General features: G+C 36.6%; 5 non-coding genes across 5 annotated transcripts; 1 reads left to right on the top strand and 4 right to left on the bottom strand.

Moving 5' to 3' along the window:
- Positions 1-573: 573 nt before the first annotated feature.
- Positions 574-645, bottom strand: TRNAM-CAU (transfer RNA methionine (anticodon CAU)). Its single transcript has one exon. It is a non-coding gene; the product is annotated as a tRNA-Met (tRNA).
- A 186-nt stretch (positions 646-831) lies between these two features.
- On the top strand, positions 832-905 carry TRNAN-GUU (transfer RNA asparagine (anticodon GUU)). Its single transcript has one exon. It is a non-coding gene; the product is annotated as a tRNA-Asn (tRNA).
- A 4,335-nt stretch (positions 906-5,240) lies between these two features.
- Positions 5,241-5,312, bottom strand: TRNAI-AAU (transfer RNA isoleucine (anticodon AAU)). The gene has a single exon. It is a non-coding gene; the product is annotated as a tRNA-Ile (tRNA).
- A 4,596-nt stretch (positions 5,313-9,908) lies between these two features.
- On the bottom strand, positions 9,909-9,980 carry TRNAV-CAC (transfer RNA valine (anticodon CAC)). The gene has a single exon. It is a non-coding gene; the product is annotated as a tRNA-Val (tRNA).
- A 2,263-nt stretch (positions 9,981-12,243) lies between these two features.
- On the bottom strand, positions 12,244-12,315 carry TRNAI-AAU (transfer RNA isoleucine (anticodon AAU)). The gene has a single exon. It is a non-coding gene; the product is annotated as a tRNA-Ile (tRNA).
- Between the last annotated feature and the right edge of the window lie 2,035 nt (positions 12,316-14,350).

Genomic DNA, 14,350 nt, shown 5'->3' with positions numbered 1-14,350 from the left:
AAAGTGTCCACAAAGCCAAGTCTCTGATTAACACCTTTGTAGGAATGGTTTTTCACCTATTACTGATTAAAACTTGCTTCATTGGAAAGGCAGCAAGATGCATCCTCATTACAATGTCCACTGAAATAATACAGGTTGACACCAGGAAACATAAACCTCACTGCATCCTTGCTGCTTTCTCAAGTGGGAATCTGTTTAATGTGAAAACCAGGTGATATCTAATCAGCACACAGGTAAGAAGTTAAGAAAATCTTTATTTAAGGGTGAAGATGTTTCTCACAAAATCATTGCTCCAATGCATCATTGAAATTGAAGCTGGAAAGATGATTTTGAAATATCAATTGTACATTTTGCATTGCTCTTCTGGTAACAATGTAGCTTGTTTTTGTCAATTACCATTTCAGTAATAGGGTAAAGAAAATTAAGTGGATTTCTGAAAGAAAACAATGCTGTCAATATACTATTAAAACAAATTAAAATGTTAAAAGTTATTGTACTTTAAGTAAAAATAAAAGAGTCCAAATATCAATCCCAGTTTTGGAAGAATTTCATTAACAAAAAAATAAATGCACATAGCAGAGGATGGTTTCGATCCATCGACCTCTGGGTTATGGGCCCAGCACGCTTCCGCTGCGCCACTCTGCTGCTCATGTTAGTGTCAGAGATCCTGAAGTACTCACTCATCATGTGAAAGTACCAATGTGTTTCTTCGTTGGTCAATGGAAGAAAAATCTTGCAAAACTCTCCAGATTATTGCCTTTTTAACCTTTTTCTAGGAAACTTTCTAGATGAATGCTTTTTAGCCTTTGTCAGTACATGCTTTTGCAAGTGGTCTCTGTGGTGCTATTGGTTAGCACGTTTGGCTGTTAACCAAAAGGTTGGTGGTTCAATCCCACCCAGGGACGTAATTGACCTTGTGATCAAATTTTGGTGATCTTTAAGTAGACAAGTCAAAATTTCAAACCACCTCTTATAATGTAGGGTGCCTGGCCTTCTCTGATGCAATCAGAGTCAGATTTGATTAAGTCATTTTATAAAAAACAGGAAGCACAATTTAGCATGGGGTTGCAGAGAAAAAAAATTATGCAGGCAGAGAAATCCAATTGAGTGATTAATCAGCTCTCCATTTTATGGCTTTATTTTTATGTTAACACATTTGCTCTCTGAAAAGTGTCCACAAAGCCAAGTCTCTGATTAACACCTTTGTAGGAATGGTTTTTCACCTATTACTGATTAAAACTTGCTTCATTGGAAAGGCAGCAAGATGCATCCTCATTACAATATCCACTGAAATAATACAGGTTGACACCAGGAAACATAAACCTCCCTGCATCCTTGCTGCTTTCTCAAGTGGGAATCTGTTTAATGTGAAAACCAGGTGATATCTAATCAGCACACAGGTAAGAAGTTAAGAAAATCTTTCTTTAAGGGTGAAGATGTTTCTCACAAAATCGTTGCCCCAATGCATCATTGAAATTCAAGCTGGAAAGATGATTTTGAAATATCAATTGTACATTTTGCATTGCTCTTCTGGTGACAATGTAGCTTGTTTTTGTCAATTACCATTTCAGTAATAGGGTAAAGAAAAATAAGTGGATTTCTGAAAGAAAACAATGCTGTCAATATACTATTAAAACAAATTAAAATGTTAAAAGTTATTGTACTTTAAGTAAAAATAAAAGAGTCAAAATATCAATCCCAGTTTTGGAAGAATTTTATTAACAAAAAAAATAAGTGCACATTGCAGAGGATGGTTTTGATCCATCGACCTCTGGGTTATGGGCCCAGCACGCTTCCGCTGCGCCACTCTGCTGCTCATGTAAGTGTCCGAGATCCTGAAGTACTCACTCATCATGTGAAAGTACCAATGTGTTTCTTCATTGGTCAATGGAAGAAAAATCTTGCAAAACTCTCCAGATTATTGCCTTTTTAACCTTTTTCTAGGAAACTTTCTAGATGAATGCTTTTTAGCCTTTGTCAGTACATGCTTGTGCAAGCTGTCTCTGTGCTGCAATCTGTTAGTGCATTCGGCTGTTAACCGAAAGGTTGGTGGTTCAATATCACCCAGGGACGTAATTGACCGTATGATCAAATTTTGGTGATCTTTAAGTAGACAAGTCAAAATTTCAAACCACCTCTTATAGTGTAGGGTATCTGGCCTTCTCTGATGCAACCAGAGTCAGATTTGATTAAGTCATTTTATAAAAAACAGGAAGCACAATTTAGCATGGGGTTGCAGAGAAAAAAAATTATGCAGGCAGAGAAATCCAATTGAGTGATTAATCAGCTCTCCATTTTATGGCTTTATTTTTATGCTAACACATTTGCTCTCTGAAAAGTGTCCACAAAGCCAAGTCTCTGATTAACTCCTTTGTAGGAATGGTTTTTCACCTATTACTGATTAAAACTTGCTTCATTGGAAAGGCAGCAAGATGCATCCTCATTACAATGTCCACTGAAATAATACAGGTTGACACCAGGAAACATAAACCTCACTGCATCCCTGCTGCTTTCTCAAGTGGGAATCTGTTTAATGTGAAAACCAGGTGATATCTAATCAGCACACAGGTAAGAAGTTAAGAAAATCTTTCTTTAAGTGTGAAGATGTTTCTCACAAAATTGTTGCCCCAATGCATCATTGAAATTCAAGCTGGAAAGATGATTTTGAAATATCAATTGTACATTTTGCATTGCTCTTCTGGTGACAATGTAGCTTGTTTTTGTCAATTACCATTTCAGTAATAGGGTAAAGAAAATTAAGTGGATTACTGAAAGAAAACAATGCTGTCAATATACTATTAAAACAAATTAAAATGTTAAAAGTTATTGTACTTTAAGTAAAAATAAAAGAGTCAAAATATCAATCCCAGTTTTGGAAGAATTTAATTAACAAAAAAATAAGTGCACATAGCAGAGGATGGTTTCGATCCATCGACCTCTGGGTTATGGGCCCAGCACACTTCCGCTGCGCCACTCTGCTGCTCATGTAAGTGTCAGAGATCCTGAAGTACTCACTCATCATGTGAAAGTACCAATGTGTTTCTTAGTTGGTCAATGGAAGAAAAATCTTGCAAAACTCTCCAGATTATTGCCTTTTTAACCTTTTTCTAGGAAACTTTCTAGATGAATGCTTTTTAGCCTTTGTCAGTACATGCTTTTGCAAGCTGTCTCTGTGGCGCAATCGGTAAGCGCATTCGGCTGTTAACCTAAAGGTTGGTGGTTCAATCCCACCCAGGAATGTTATTGACCGTGTGATCAAATTTTGGTGATCTTTAAGTAGACAAGTCAAAATTTCAAACCACCTCTTATAGTGTAGGGTACCTGGCCTTCTCTGATGCAATCAGAGTCAGATTTGATGAAGTCTTTTTATAAAAAACAGGAAGCACAATTTAGCATGGGGTTGCAGAGAAAAAAATTATGCAGGCAGAGAAATCCAATTGAGTGATTAATCAGCTCTCCATTTTATGGCTTTATTTTTATGCTAACACATTTGCTCTCTGAAAAGTGTCCACAAAGCCAAGTCTCTGATTAACACCTTTGTAGGAATGGTTTTTCACCTATTACTGATTAAAACTTGCTTCATTGGAAAGGCAGCAAGATGCATCCTCATTACAATGTCCACTGAAATAATACAGGTTGACACCAGGAAACATAAACCTCACTGCATCCTTGCTGCTTTCTCAAGTGGGAATCTGTTTAATGTGAAAACCAGGTGATATCTAATCAGCACACAGGTAAGAAGTTAAGAAAATCTTTCTTTAAGGGTGAAGATGTTTCTCACAAAATCGTTGCCCCAATGCATCATTGAAATTCAAGCTGGAAAGATGATTTTGAAATATCAATTGTACATTTTGCATTGCTCTTCTGGTGACAATGTAGCTTGTTTTTGTCAATTACCATTTCAGTAATAGGGTAAAGAAAATTAAGTGGATTTCTGAAAGAAAACAATGCTGTCAATATACTATTAAAACAAATTAAAATGTTAAAAGTTATTGTACTTTAAGTAAAAATAAAAGAGTCAAAATATCAATCCCAGTTTTGGAAGAATTTAATTAACAAAAAAATAAGTGCACATAGCAGAGGATGGTTTCAATCCATCGACCTCAGGGTTATGGGCCCAGCACGCTTCCGCTGCGCCACTCTGCTGCTCATGTTAGTGTCAGAGATCCTGAAGTACTCACTCATCATGTGAAAGTACCAATGTGTTTCTTCGTTGGTCAATGGAAGAAAAATCTTGCAAAACTCTCCAGATTATTGCCTTTTTAACCTTTTTCTAGGAAACTTTCTAGATGAATGCTTTTTAGCCTTTGTCAGTACATGCTTTTGCAAGCTGTCTCTGTGGCGCAATTGGTAAGCGCATTTGGCTGTTAACCTAAAGGTTAGTGGTTCTATCCCACCCAGGGATGTTATTGACCGTGTGATCAAGTTTTGGTGATCTTTAAGTAGACAAGTCAAAATTTCAAACCACGTATTATAGTGTAGGGTACCTGGCCTTCTCTGATGCAATCAGAGTCAGATTTGATTAAGTCATTTTATAAAAAACAGGAAGCACAATTTAGCATTGGGTTGCAGAGAAAAAAATTATGCAGGCAGAGAAATCCAATTGAGTGATTAATCAGCTCTCCATTTTATGGCTTTATTTTTATGCTAACACATTTGCTCTCTGAAAAGTGTCCACAAAGCCAAGTCTCTGATTAACACCTTTGTAGGAATGGTTTTTCACCTATTACTGATTAAAACTTGCTTCATTGGAAAGGCAGCAAGATGCATCCTCATTACAATGTCCACTGAAATAATACAGGTTGACACCAGGAAACATAAACCTCACTGCATCCCTGCTGCTTTCTCAAGTGGGAATCTGTTTAATGTGAAAACCAGGTGATATCTAATCAGCACACAGGTAAGAAGTTAAGAAAATCTTTATTTAAGGGTGAAGATGTTTCTCACAAAATCGTTGCCCCAATGCATCATTGAAATTCAAGCTGGAAAGATGATTTTGAAATATCAATTGTACATTTTGCATTGCTCTTCTGGTGACAATGTAGCTTGTTTTTGTCAATTACCATTTCAGTAATAGGGTAAAGAAAATTAAGTGGATTTCTGAAAGAAAACAATGCTGTCAATATACTATTAAAACAAATTAAAATGTTAAAAGTTATTGTACTTTAAGTAAAAATAAAAGAGTCCAAATATCAATCCCAGTTTTGGATGAATTTAATTAACAAAAAAATAAGTGCACATAGCAGAGGATGGTTTCGATCCACCGACCTCTGGGTTATTGGCCCAGCACGCTTCCGCTGCGCCACTCTGCTGCTCATGTAAGTGTAAGAGATCCTGAAGTACTCACTCATCATGTGAAAGTACCAATGTGTTTCTTCGTTGGTCAATGGAAGAAAAATCTTGCAAAACTCTCCAGATTATTGCCTTTTTAACCTTTTTCTAGGAAACTTTCTAGATGAATGCTTTTTAGCCTTTGTCAGTACATGCTTTTGCAAGCTGTCTCTGTGGCGCAATCAGTTAGCGCATTAGGCTGTTAACCGAAAGGTTGGTAATTCAATTCCACCCAGGGACGTAACTGACCGTGTGATCAAATTTTGGTGATCTTTAAGTAGACAAGTCAAAATTTCAAACCACCTCTTATAGTGTAGGGTACCTGGCCTTCTCTGATGCAATCAGAGTCAGATTTGATGAAGTCATTTTATAAAAAACAGGAAGCACAATTTAGCATGGGGTTGCAGAGAAAAAAAATTATGCAGGCAGAGAAATCCAATTGAGTGATTAATCAGCTCTCCATTTTATGGCTTTATTTTTATGCTAACACATTTGCTCTCTGAAAAGTGTCCACAAAGCCAAGTCTCTGATTAACACCTTTGTAGGAATGGTTTTTCACCTATTACTGATTAAAACTTGCTTCATTGGAAAGGCAGCAAGATGCATCCTCATTACAATGTCCACTGAAATAATACAGGTTGACACCAGGAAACATAAACCTCACTGCATCCTTGCTGCTTTCTCAAGTGGGAATCTGTTTAATGTGAAAACCAGGTGATATCTAATCAGCACACAGGTAAGAAGTTAAGAAAATCTTTCTTTAAGGGTGAAGATGTTTCTCACAAAATCGTTGCCCCAATGCATCATTGAAATTCAAGCTGGAAAGATGATTTTGAAATATCAATTGTACATTTTGCATTGCTCTTCTGGTGACAATGTAGCTTGTTTTTGTCAATTACCATTTCAGTAATAGGGTAAAGAAAATTAAGTGGATTTCTGAAAGAAAACAATGCTGTCAATATACTATTAAAACAAATTAAAATGTTAAAAGTTATTGTACTTTAAGTAAAAATAAAAGAGTCAAAATATCAATCCCAGTTTTGGAAGAATTTAATTAACAAAAAAATAAGTGCACATAGCAGAGGATGGTTTCGATCCATCGACCTCTGGGTAATGGGCCCAGCACGCTTCCGCTGCGCCACTCTGCTGCTCATGTTAGTGTCAGAGATCCTGAAGTACTCACTCATCATGTGAAAGTACCAATGTGTTTCTTCGTTGGTCAATGGAAGAAAAATCTTGCAAAACTCTCCAGATTATTGCCTTTTTAACCTTTTTCTAGGAAACTTTCTAGATGAATGCTTTTTAGCCTTTGTCAGTACATGCTTTTGCAAGCTGTCTCTGTGGCGCAATCGGTAAGCGCATTCGGCTGTTAACCTATAGGTTGATGGTTCAATCCCACCCAGGAATGTTATTGACCGTGTGATCAAATTTTGGTGATCTTTAAGTAGACAAGTCAAAATTTCAAACCACCTCTTATAGTGTAGGGTACCTGGCCTTCTCTGATGCAATCAGAGTCAGATTTGATTAAGTCATTTTATAAAAAACAGGAAGCACAATTTAGAATGGGGTTGCAGAGAAAAAAAATTATGCAGGCAGAGAAATCCAATTGAGTGATTAATCAGCTCTCCATTTTATGGCTTTATTTTTATGCTAACACATTTGCTCTCTGAAAAGTGTCCACAAAGCCAAGTCTCTGATTAACACCTTTGTAGGAATGGTTTTTCACCTATTACTGATTAAAACTTGCTTCATTGGAAAGGCAGCAAGATGCATCCTCATTACAATGTCCACTGAAATAATACAGGTTGACACCAGGAAACATAAACCTCACTGCATCCTTGCTGCTTTCTCAAGTGGGAATCTGTTCAATGTGAAAACCAGGTGATATCTAATCAGCACACAGGTAAGAAGTTAAGAAAATCTTTATGTAAGGGTGAAGATGTTTCTCACAAAATCATTGCCCCAATGCATCATTGAAATTCAAGCTGGAAATATGATTTTGAAATATCAATTGTACATTTTGCATTGCTCTTCTGGTGACAATGTAGCTTGTTTTTGTCAATTACCATTTCAGTAATAGGGTAAAGAAAATTAAGTGGATTTCTGAAAGAAAACAATGCTGTCAATATACTATTAAAACAAATTAAAATGTTAAAAGTTATTGTACTTTAAGTAAAAATAAAAGAGTCAAAATATCAATCCCAGTTTTGGAAGAATTTAATTAACAAAAAAATAAGTGCACATAGCAAAGGATGGTTTCGATCCATCGACCTCTGGGTAATGGGCCCAGCACGCTTCCGCTGCGCCACTCTGCTGCTCATGTAAGTGTAAGAGATCCTGAAGTACTCACTCATCATGTGAAAGTACCAATGTGTTTCTTCGTTGGTCAATGGAAGAAAAATCTTGCAAAACTCTCCAGATTATTGCCTTTTTAACCTTTTTCTAGGAAACTTTCTAGATGAATGCTTTTTAGCCTTTGTCAGTACATGCTTTTGCAAGCTGTCTCTGTGGCGCAATCGGTTAGCGCATTCTGCTGTTAACCGAAAGGTTGGTGGTTCAATCTCACCCAGGGACGTAACTGACCGTGTGATCAAATTTTGGTGATCTTTAAGTAGACAAGTCAAAATTTCAAACCACCTCTTATAGTGTAGGGTACCTGGCCTTCTCTGATGCAATCAGAGTCAGATTTGATTAAGTCATTTTATAAAAAACAGGAAGCACAATTTAGCATGGGGTTGCAGAGAAAAAAAATTATGCAGGCAGAGAAATCCAATTGAGTGATTAATCAGCTCTCCATTTTATGGCTTTATTTTTATGCTAACACATTTGCTCTCTGAAAAGTGTCCACAAAGCCAAGTCTCTGATTAACACCTTTGTAGGAATGGTTTTTCACCTATTACTGATTAAAACTTGCTTCATTGGAAAGGCAGCAAGATGCATCCTCATTACAATGTCCACTGAAATAATACAGGTTGACACCAGGAAACATAAACCTCACTGCATCCTTGCTGCTTTCTCAAGTGGGAATCTGTTTAATGTGAAAACCAGGTGATATCTAATCAGCACACAGGTAAGAAGTTAAGAAAATCTTTCTTTAAGGGTGAAGATGTTTCTCACAAAATCGTTGCCCCAATGCATCATTGAAATTCAAGCTGGAAAGATGATTTTGAAATATCAATTGTACATTTTGCATTGCTCTTCTGGTGACAATGTAGCTTGTTTTTGTCAATTACCATTTCAGTAATAGGGTAAAGAAAATTAAGTGGATTTCTGAAAGAAAACAATGCTGTCAATAAACTATTAAAACAAATTAAAATGTTAAAAGTTATTGTACTTTAAGTAAAAATAAAAGAGCCAAAATATCAATTCCAGTTTTGGAAGAATATAATTAACAAAAAAATAAGTGCACATAGCAGAGGATGGTTTCGATCCACCGACCTCTGGGTTATGGGCCCAGCACGCTTCCGCTGCGCCACTCTGCTGCTCATGTAAGTGTCAGAGATCCTGAAGTACTCACTCATCATGTGAAAGTACCAATGTGTTTCTTCGTTGGTCAATGGAAGAAAAATCTTGCAAAACTCTCCAGATTATTGCCTTTTTAAACTTTTTCTAGGAAACTTTCTAGATGAATGCTTTTTAGCCTTTGTCAGTACATGCTTTTGCAAACTGTCTCTGTGGCGCAATCGGTTAGCGCATTCGGCTGTTAACGGAAAGGTTGGTGGTTCAATCCCACCCGGGGACGTAATTGACCTTGTGATCAAATTTTGGTGATCTTTAAGTAGACAAGTCAAAATTTCAAACCACCTCTTATAGTGTAGGGTACCTGGCCTTCTCTGATGCAATCATAGTCAGATTTGATTAAGTCATTTTATAAAAAACAGGAAGCACAATTTAGCATGGGGTTGCAGAGAAAAAAAATTATGCAGGCAGAGAAATCCAATTGAGTGATTAATCAGCTCTCCATTTTATGGCTTTATTTTTATGCTAACACATTTGCTCTTTGAAAAGTGTCCACAAAGCCAAGTCTCTGATTAACACCTTTCTAGGAATGGTTTTTCACCTATTACTGATTAAAACTTGCTTCATTGGAAAGGCAGCAAGATGCATCCTCATTACAATGTCCACTGAAATAATACAGGTTGACACCAGGAAACATAAACCTCACTGCATCCTTGCTGCTTTCTCAAGTGGGAATCTGTTTAATGTGAAAACCAGGTGATATCTAATCAGCACACAGGTAAGAAGTTAAGAAAATCTTTCTTTAAGGGTGAAGATGTTTCTCACAAAATCGTTGCCCCAATGCATCATTGAAATTCAAGCTGGAAAGATGATTTTGAAATATCAATTGTACATTTTGCATTGCTCTTCTGGTGACAATGTAGCTTGTTTTTGTCAATTACCATTTCAGTAATAGGGTAAAGAAAATTAAGTTGATTTCTGAAAGAAAACAATGCTGTCAATATACTATTAAAACAAATTAAAATGTTAAAAGTTATTGTACTTTAAGTAAAAATAAAAGAGTCAAAATATAAATCCCAGTTTTGGAAGAATTTAATTAACAAAAAAATAAGTGCACATAGCAGAGGATGGTTTCGATCCATCGACCTCTGGGTTGTGGGCCCAGCACGCTTCCGCTGCGCCACTCTGCTGCTCATGTAAGTGTCAGAGATCCTGAAGTATCTCACTCATCATGTGAAAGTACCAATGTGTTTCTTAGTTGGTCAATGGAAGAAAAATCTTGCAAAACTCTCCAGATTATTGCCTTTTTAACCTTTTTCTAGGAAACTTTCTAGATGAATGCTTTTTAGCCTTTGTCAATACATGCTTTTGCAAGCTGTCTCTGTGGTGCAATTGGTTAGCATGTTCGGCTGTTAACCTAAAGGTTGGTGGTTCAATCCCACCCAGGGACGAAATTGACCTTGTGATCAAATTTTGGTGATCTTTAAGTAGACAGGTCAAAATTTCAAACCACCTCTTATAGTGTAGGGTACCTGGCCTTCTCTGATGCAATCAGAGTCAGATTTGATTAAGTCATTTTATAAAAAACAGGAAGCACAATTTAGCATGGGGTTGCAGAGAAAAAAAATTATGCAGGCAGAGAAATCCAATTGAGTGATTAATCAGCTCTCCATTTTATGGATTTATTTTTATGTTAACACATTTGCTCTCTGAAAAGTGTCCACAAAGCCAAGTCTCTGATTAACACCTTTGTAGGAATGGTTTTTCACCTATTACTGATTAAAACTTGCTTCATTGGAAAGGCAGCAAGATGCATCCTCATTACAATATCCACTGAAATAATACAGGTTGACACCAGGAAACATAAACCTCCCTGCATCCTTGCTGCTTTCTCAAGTGGGAATCTGTTTAATGTGAAAACCAGGTGATATCTAATCAGCACACAGGTAAGAAGTTAAGAAAATCTTTCTTTAAGGGTGAAGATGTTTCTCACAAAATCGTTGCCCCAATGCATCATTGAAATTCAAGCTGGAAAGATGATTTTGAAATATCAATTGTACATTTTGCATTGCTCTTCTGGTGACAATGTAACTTGTTTTTGTCAATTACCATTTCAGTAATAGGGTAAAGAAAATTAAGTGGATTTCTGAAAGAAAACAATGCTGTCAATATACTATTAAAACAAATTAAAATGTTAAAAGTTATTGTACTTTAAGTAAAAATAAAAGAGTCAAAATATCAATCCCAGTTTTGGAAGAATTTAATTAACAAAAAAATAAGTGCACATAGCAGAGGATGGTTTCAATCCATCGACCTCTGGGTTATGGGCCCAGCACGCTTCCGCTGCACCACTCTGCTGCTCATGTAAGTGTAAGAGATCCTGAAGTACTCACTCATCATGTGAAAGTACCAATGTGTTTCTTCGTTGGTCAATGGAAGAAAAATCTTGCAAAACTCTCCAGATTATTGCCTTTTTAACCTTTTTCTAGGAAACTTTCTAGATGAATGCTTTTTAGCCTTTGTCAGTACATGCTTTTGCAAGCTGTCTCTGTGGCGCAATCGGTAAGCGCATTCGGCTGTTAACCTAAAGGTTGGTGGTTCAATCCCACCCAGGGATGTTATTGACCGTGTGATCAAATTTTGGTGATCTTTAAGTAGACAAGTCAAAATTTCAAACCACCTCTTATAGTGTAGGGTACCTGGCCTTCTCTGATGCAATCAGAGTCAGATTTGATTAAGTCATTTTATAAAAAACAGGAAGCACAATTTAGCATGGGGTTGCAGAGAAAAAAAATTATGCAGGCAGAGAAATCCAACTGAGTGATTAATCAGCTCTCCATTTTATGGCTTTATTTTTATGCTAACACATTTGCTCTCTGAAAAGTGTCCACAAAGCCAAGTCTCTGATTAACACCTTTGTAGGAATGGTTTTTCACCTATTACTGATTAAAACTTGCTTCATTGGAAAGGCAGCAAGATGCATCCTCATTACAATGTCCACTGAAATAATACAGGTTGACACCAGGAAACATAAACCTCACTGCATCCCTGCTGCTTTCTCAAGTGGGAATCTGTTTAATGTGAAAACCAGGTGATATCTAATCAGCACACAGGTAAGAAGTTAAGAAAATCTTTATTTAAGGGTGAAGATGTTTCTCACAAAATCGTTGCCCCAATGCATCATTGAAATTCAAGCTGGAAAGATGATTTTGAAATATCAATTGTACATTTTGCATTGCTCTTCTGGTGACAATGTAGCTTGTTTTTGTCAATTACCATTTCAGTAATAGGGTAAAGAAAATTAAGTGGATTTCTGAAAGAAAACAATGCTGTCAATATACTATTAAAACAAATTAAAATGTTAAAAGTTATTGTACTTTAAGTAAAAATAAAAGAGTCCAAATATCAATCCCAGTTTTGGATGAATTTAATTAACAAAAAAATAAGTGCACATAGCAGAGGATGGTTTCGATCCACCGACCTCTGGGTTATTGGCCCAGCACGCTTCCGCTGCGCCACTCTGCTGCTCATGTAAGTGTAAGAGATCCTGAAGTACTCACTCATCATGTGAAAGTACCAATGTGTTTCTTCGTTGGTCAATGGAAGAAAAATCTTGCAAAACTCTCCAGATTATTGCCTTTTTAACCTTTTTCTAGGAAACTTTCTAGATGAATGCTTTTTAGCCTTTGTCAGTACATGCTTTTGCAAGCTGTCTCTGTGGCGCAATCAGTTAGCGCATTAGGCTGTTAACCGAAAGGTTGGTAATTCAATTCCACCCAGGGATGTAACTGACCGTGTGATCAAATTTTGGTGATCTTTAAGTAGACAAGTCAAAATTTCAAACCACCTCTTATAGTGTAGGGTACCTGGCCTTCTCTGATGCAATCAGAGTCAGATTTGATGAAGTCATTTTATAAAAAACAGGAAGCACAATTTAGCATGGGGTTGCAGAGAAAAAAAATTATGCAGGCAGAGAAATCCAATTGAGTGATTAATCAGCTCTCCATTTTATGGCTTTATTTTTATGCTAACACATTTGCTCTCTGAAAAGTGTCCACAAAGCCAAGTCTCTGATTAACACCTTTGTAGGAATGGTTTTTCACCTATTACTGATTAAAACTTGCTTCATTGGAAAGGCAGCAAGATGCATCCTCATTACAATGTCCACTGAAATAATACAGGTTGACACCAGGAAACATAAACCTCACTGCATCCTTGCTGCTTTCTCAAGTGGGAATCTGTTTAATGTGAAAACCAGGTGATATCTAATCAGCACACAGGTAAGAAGTTAAGAAAATCTTTCTTTAAGGGTGAAGATGTTTCTCACAAAATCGTTGCCCCAATGCATCATTGAAATTCAAGCTGGAAAGATGATTTTGAAATATCAATTGTACATTTTGCATTGCTCTTCTGGTGACAATGTAGCTTGTTTTTGTCAATTACCATTTCAGTAATAGGGTAAAGAAAATTAAGTGGATTTCTGAAAGAAAACAATGCTGTCAATATACTATTAAAACAAATTAAAATGTTAAAAGTTATTGTACTTTAAGTAAAAATAAAAGAGTCAAAATATCAATCCCAGTTTTGGAAGAATTTAATTAACAAAAAAATAAGTGCACATAGCAGAGGATGGTTTCGATCCATCGACCTCTGGGTAATGGGCCCAGCACGCTTCCGCTGCGCCACTCTGCTGCTCATGTTAGTGTCAGAGATCCTGAAGTACTCACTCATCATGTGAAAGTACCAATGTGTTTCTTCGTTGGTCAATGGAAGAAAAATCTTGCAAAACTCTCCAGATTATTGCCTTTTTAACCTTTTTCTAGGAAACTTTCTAGATGAATGCTTTTTAGCCTTTGTCAGTACATGCTTTTGCAAGCTGTCTCTGTGGCGCAATCGGTAAGCGCATTCGGCTGTTAACCTATAGGTTGATGGTTCAATCCCACCCAGGAATGTTATTGACCGTGTGATCAAATTTTGGTGATCTTTAAGTAGACAAGTCAAAATTTCAAACCACCTCTTATAGTGTAGGGTACCTGGCCTTCTCTGATGCAATCAGAGTCAGATTTGATTAAGTCATTTTATAAAAAACAGGAAGCACAATTTAGAATGGGGTTGCAGAGAAAAAAAATTATGCAGGCAGAGAAATCCAATTGAGTGATTAATCAGCTCTCCATTTTATGGCTTTATTTTTATGCTAACACATTTGCTCTCTGAAAAGTGTCCACAAAGCCAAGTCTCTGATTAACACCTTTGTAGGAATGGTTTTTCACCTATTACTGATTAAAACTTGCTTCATTGGAAAGGCAGCAAGATGCATCCTCATTACAATGTCCACTGAAATAATACAGGTTGACACCAGGAAACATAAACCTCACTGCATCCTTGCTGCTTTCTCAAGTGGGAATCTGTTCAATGTGAAAACCAGGTGATATCTAATCAGCACACAGGTAAGAAGTTAAGAAAATCTTTATGTAAGGGTGAAGATGTTTCTCACAAAATCATTGCCCCAATGCATCATTGAAATTCAAGCTGGAAATATGATTTTGAAATATCAATTGTA

Source organism: Pseudophryne corroboree, chromosome 4, assembly GCF_028390025.1.
Source record: "Pseudophryne corroboree isolate aPseCor3 chromosome 4, aPseCor3.hap2, whole genome shotgun sequence".
Lineage (NCBI taxonomy): Eukaryota > Metazoa > Chordata > Amphibia > Anura > Myobatrachidae > Pseudophryne > Pseudophryne corroboree.
This window is presented reverse-complemented; position numbering and strand designations above follow the sequence as displayed.